This window comes from Zea mays, chromosome 2 (genome assembly GCF_902167145.1).
Source record: "Zea mays cultivar B73 chromosome 2, Zm-B73-REFERENCE-NAM-5.0, whole genome shotgun sequence".
In the NCBI taxonomy this organism is placed as follows: domain Eukaryota; kingdom Viridiplantae; phylum Streptophyta; class Magnoliopsida; order Poales; family Poaceae; genus Zea; species Zea mays.
Window position 1 is genome coordinate 523,837 of NC_050097.1, and position 6,000 is coordinate 529,836.

Sequence of the window (6,000 nt, forward strand, 5' to 3'; positions counted from 1 at the left end):
AGGCAGGTCGGATACATAAAATTGGCTGTTTGGCCACGGAAATGTTTGATCTAGCTCGCGGGAGGCCAAGAACCGCTTTAAGGTGCTCCGAGGACAAAAACACGTGTGGAGGAACGCGGACATAAAAATGGTCGCTCGGCCATGAAAACGTGTGCTATAGCTCACGGGAGGCCAAAACAGCCTTACCTAGTCTCTATGGTCAAATCATGGGTGGCGGTCGGGAGGCACGAAATCGCTGTTCGACGACAAAAACTTGTGTCACGGGAGGCCAAAATAGCCTTACGGGCTGTCAGGGGACTAAAACGTGTACTATGGTTTGGACACTAAAATTCTACCATTCCTGCAATGCTTACTATGGTTTGGAGACTCAAACTTCATTTTACTATGGTTTGGACACTAAAACCTTTTAGTGTCGGTGTTTAAGGTTAGGGTTTAGGGATTGGATTTGGGGTCTAGGTTACCATAAAAACATGTGCTATAGCTCACTTGTGGCAAAAAATGTCGTAACGGCCTCTCCGGTCTAAAACGTAGGTGGTAGGTCGGATACATGAAATTGGCTCTTTGGCCACGAAAACGTGTGCTACAGCTCGTGGGAGGCCAAGGACCACTTTAAGGTGCTCTGGGAACCAAAAAACGGGTGGTGGAACACGTACTTAAAAATGGTCGCTCGACCATGAAAACGTGTGCCATAACCTACGAGAGGCCATAAACAGCCTTAGCAGTCTCAGTGGCCAAATCATGGGTGGCGGACGGGAGGCATGAAATTCGTCGTTTGACGATGAAAACATGTGTCACGGGAGGCCAAAAATAGCCTTACCGGCCTCCGGGGACCAAAACGTGTACTATGGTTTGGACACTAAAATTCTACTATGTCAGCAAAGTTGATAAGGTTGGGAGACTCAAATTTCATTTTACCATGGTTTCAACACTAAAATCCTTTAGTGTCGATGTTTAGGTTTAGGGATAGGATTTAGGGTCTAGGTTTCCATAAAATCGTGTGCTATAGCTCACGGGTGGCAAAAAAATGCCATAACGGCCTCCCCGGTCTACAACGAAGGTGGCAGGTCGGATACATAAAATTGGCTGTTTGGCCACGGAAATGTGTGATATAGCTCGCGGGAGGCCAAGAACCGCTTTAAGGTGCTCCGGGGAGAAAAACACGTGTGGAGGAACACGGGCATAAAAATGGTCGCTCGGCCATGAAAACGTGTGCTATAGCTCACGGGAGGCCAAAACAACCTTACCAGTCTCTATGGTCAAATAATGGGTGGCGGTCGGGAGGCACGAAATCGCTGTTCGACGACAAAAACATGTGTCACGGGAGGCCAAAATAGCCTTACGGGCCGCCGGGGACTAAAACGTGTACTATGGTTCGGACACTAAAATTCTACCATGCCTGCAAGCTTACTATGGTTTGGAGACTCAAACTTCATTTTACTATGGTTTGGACACTAAAACCTTTTAGTGTCGGTGTTTAAGGTTAGGGTTTAGGGATTGGATCTTGGGTCTAGGTTACCATAAAAACATGTGCTATAGCTCACTTGTGGCAAAAAATGTCGTAACGGCCTCTCCGATCTAAAATGTAGGTGGCAGGTCGGATGAGGCCATAATCAGCCTTAGCAGTCTCAGTGGCCAAATCATGGGTGGTGGACGGGAGGCATGAAATCGTCGTTTGACGATGAAAACATGTGTCACGGGGAGGCCAAAAATAGCCTTACCGGCCTCCGGGGACCAAAACGTGTGCTATGGTTTGGACACTAAAATTCTACTATGTCAGCAAAGTTGATAAGGTTGGGAGACTCAAATTTCATTTTACCATGGTTTCAACACTAAAATCCTTTAGTGTCGATGTTTAGGTTTAGGGATAGGATTTAGGGTCTAGGTTTCCATAAAATCGTGTGCTATAGCTCACGTGTGGCAAAAAAATGCCATAACGGCCTCCCCGGTCTAAAACGAAGGAGGCAGGTCGGATACATAAAATTGGCTGTTTGGCCACGGAAATGTTTGATCTAGCTCGCGGGAGGCCAAGAACCGCTTTAAGGTGCTCCGAGGACAAAAACACGTGTGGAGGAACGCGGACATAAAAATGGTCGCTCGGCCATGAAAACGTGTGCTATAGCTCACGGGAGGCCAAAACAGCCTTACCTAGTCTCTATGGTCAAATCATGGGTGGCGGTCGGGAGGCACGAAATCGCTGTTCGACGACAAAAACTTGTGTCACGGGAGGCCAAAATAGCCTTACGGGCCGTCCGGGGACTAAAACGTGTACTATGGTTTGGACACTAAAATTCTACCATTCCTGCAATGCTTACTATGGTTTGGAGACTCAAACTTCATTTTACTATGGTTTGGACACTAAAACCTTTTAGTGTCGGTGTTTAAGGTTAGGGTTTAGGGATTGGATTTGGGGTCTAGGTTACCATAAAAACATGTGCTATAGCTCACTTGTGGCAAAAAATGTCGTAACGGACCTCTCCGGTCTAAAACGTAGGTGGCAGGTCGGATACATGAAATTGGCTCTTTGGCCACGAAAACGTGTGCTACAGCTCGTGGGAGGCCAAGGACCACTTTAAGGTGCTCTGGGAACCAAAAAACGGGTGGTGGAACACGTACTTAAAAATGGTCGCTCGACCATGAAAACGTGTGCCATAACCTACGAGAGGCCATAAACAGCCTTAGCAGTCTCAGTGGCCAAATCATGGGTGGCGGACGGGAGGCATGAAATCGTCGTTTGACGATGAAAACATGTGTCACGGGAGGCCAAAAATAGCCTTACCGGCCTCCGGGGACCAAAACGTGTACTATGGTTTGGACACTAAAATTCTACTATGTCAGCAAAGTTGATAAGGTTGGGAGACTCAAATTTCATTTTACCATGGTTTCAACACTAAAATCCTTTAGTGTCGATGTTTAGGTTTAGGGATAGGATTTAGGGTCTAGGTTTCCATAAAATCGTGTGCTATAGCTCACGGGTGGCAAAAAAATGCCATAACGGCCTCCCCGGTCTAAAACGAAGGTGGCAGGTCGGATACATAAAATTGGCTGTTTGGCCACGGAAATGTGTGATATAGCTCGCGGGAGGCCAAGAACCGCTTTAAGGTGCTCCGGGGAGAAAAACACGTGTGGAGGAACACGGGCATAAAAATGGTCGCTCGGCCATGAAAACGTGTGCTATAGCTCACGGGAGGCCAAAACAACCTTACCAGTCTCTATGGTCAAATAATGGGTGGCGGTCGGGAGGCACGAAATCGCTGTTCGACGACAAAAACATGTGTCACGGGAGGCCAAAATAGCCTTACGGGCCGCCGGGGACTAAAACGTGTACTATGGTTCGGACACTAAAATTCTACCATGCCTGCAAGCTTACTATGGTTTGGAGACTCAAACTTCATTTTACTATGGTTTGGACACTAAAACCTTTTAGTGTCGGTGTTTAAGGTTAGGGTTTAGGGATTGGATCTTGGGTCTAGGTTACAATAAAAACATGTGCTATAGCTCACTTGTGGTAAAAAATGTCGTAACGGCCTCTCCGATCTAAAATGTAGGTGGCATGGTCGGATGAGGCCATAATCAGCCTTAGCAGTCTCAGTGGCCAAATCATGGGTGGTGGACGGGAGGCATGAAATCGTCGTTTGACGATGAAAACATGTGTCACGGGAGGCCAAAAATAGCCTTACCGGCCTCCGGGGACCAAAACGTGTGCTATGGTTTGGACACTAAAATTCTACTATGTCAGCAAAGTTGATAAGGTTGGGAGACTCAAATTTCATTTTACCATGGTTTCAACACTAAAATCCTTTAGTGTCGATGTTTAGGTTTAGGGATAGGATTTAGGGTCTAGGTTTCCATAAAATCGTGTGCTATAGCTCACGGGTGGCAAAAAAATGCCATAACGGCCTCCCCGGTCTAAAACGAAGGAGGCAGGTCGGATACATAAAATTGGCTGTTTGGCCACGGAAATGTTTGATCTAGCTCGCGGGAGGCCAAGAACCGCTTTAAGGTGCTCCGAGGACAAAAACACGTGTGGAGGAACGCGGACATAAAAATGGTCGCTCGGCCATGAAAACGTGTGCTATAGCTCACGGGAGGCCAAAACAGCCTTACCAGTCTCTATGGTCAAATCATGGGTGGCGGTCGGGAGGCACGAAATCGCTGTTCGACGACAAAAACTTGTGTCACGGGAGGCCAAAATAGCCTTACGAGCTGTCGGGGACTAAAACGTGTACTATGGTTTGGACACTAAAATTCTACCATTCCTGCATGCTTACTATGGTTTGGAGACTCAAACTTCATTTTACTATGGTTTGGACACTAAAACCTTTTAGTGTCGGTGTTTAAGGTTAGGGTTTAGGGATTGGATTTGGGGTCTAGGTTACCATAAAAACATGTGCTATAGCTCACTTGTGGCAAAAAATGTCGTAACGGCCTCTCCGGTCTAAAACGTAGGTGGTAGGTCGGATACATGAAATTGGCTCTTTGGCGCGGCCACGAAAACGTGTGCTACAGCTCGTGGGAGGCCAAGGACCACTTTAAGGTGCTCTGGGAACCAAAAAACGGGTGGTGGAACACGTACTTAAAAATGGTCGCTCGACCATGAAAACGTGTGCCATAACCTACGAGAGGCCATAAACAGCCTTAGCAGTCTCAGTGGCCAAATCATGGGTGGCGGACGGGAGGCATGAATTCGTCGTTTGACGATGAAAACATGTGTCACGGGAGGCCAAAAATAGCCTTACCGGCCTCCGGGGACCAAAACGTGTACTATGGTTTGGACACTAAAATTCTACTATGTCAGCAAAGTTGATAAGGTTGGGAGACTCAAATTTCATTTTACCATGGTTTCAACACTAAAATCCTTTAGTGTCGATGTTTAGGTTTAGGGATAGGATTTAGGGTCTAGGTTTCCATAAAATCGTGTGCTATAGCTCACGGGTGGCAAAAAAATGCCATAACGGCCCCCGGTCTAAAACGAAGGAGGCAGGTCGGATACATAAAATTGGCTGTTTGGCCACGGAAATGTGTGATCTAGCTCGCGGGAGGCCAAGAACCGCTTTAAGGTGCTCCGGAGGACAAAAACACGTGTGGAGGAACGCGGGCATAAAAATGGTCGCTCGGCCATGAAAACGTGTGCTATAGCTCACGGGAGGCCAAAACAGCCTTACCAGTCTCTATGGTCAAATCATGGGTGGCGGTCGGGAGGCACGAAATCGCTGTTCGACGACAAAAACTTGTGTCACGGGAGGCCAAAATAGCCTTACGGGCCGCCGGGGACTAAAACGTGTACTATGGTTTGGACACTAAAATTCTACCATTCCTGCAAGCTTACTATGGTTTGGAGACTCAAACTTCATTTTACTATGGTTTGGACACTAAAACCTTTTAGTGTCGGTGTTTAAGGTTAGGGTTTATGGATTGGATTTGGGGTCTAGGTTACCATAAAAACATGTGCTATAGCTCACTTGTGGCAAAAAATGTCGTAACGGCCTCTCCGGTCTAAAACGTAGGTGGCAGGTCGGATACATGAAATTGGCTCTTTGGCCACGAAAACGTGTGCTACAGCTCGTGGGAGGCCAAGGACCTCTTTAAGGTGCTCTGGGAACCAAAAAACGGGTGGTGGAACACGTACTTAAAAATGGTCGCTCGACCATGAAAACGTGTGCCATAACCTACGAGAGGCCATAAACAGCCTTAGCAGTCTCAGTGGCCAAATCATGGGTGGCGGACGGGAGGCATGAAATCGTCGTTTGACGATGAAAACATGTGTCACGGGAGGCCAAAAATAGCCTTACTGGCCTCCGGGGACCAAAACGTGTACTATGGTTTGGACACTAAAATTCTACTATGTCAGCAAAGTTGATAAGGTTGGGAGACTCAAATTTCATTTTACCATGGTTTCAACACTAAAATCCTTTAGTGTCGATGTTTAGGTTTAGGGATAGGATTTAGGGTCTAGGTTTCCATAAAATCGTGTGCTATAGCTCACGGGTGGCAAAAAAATGC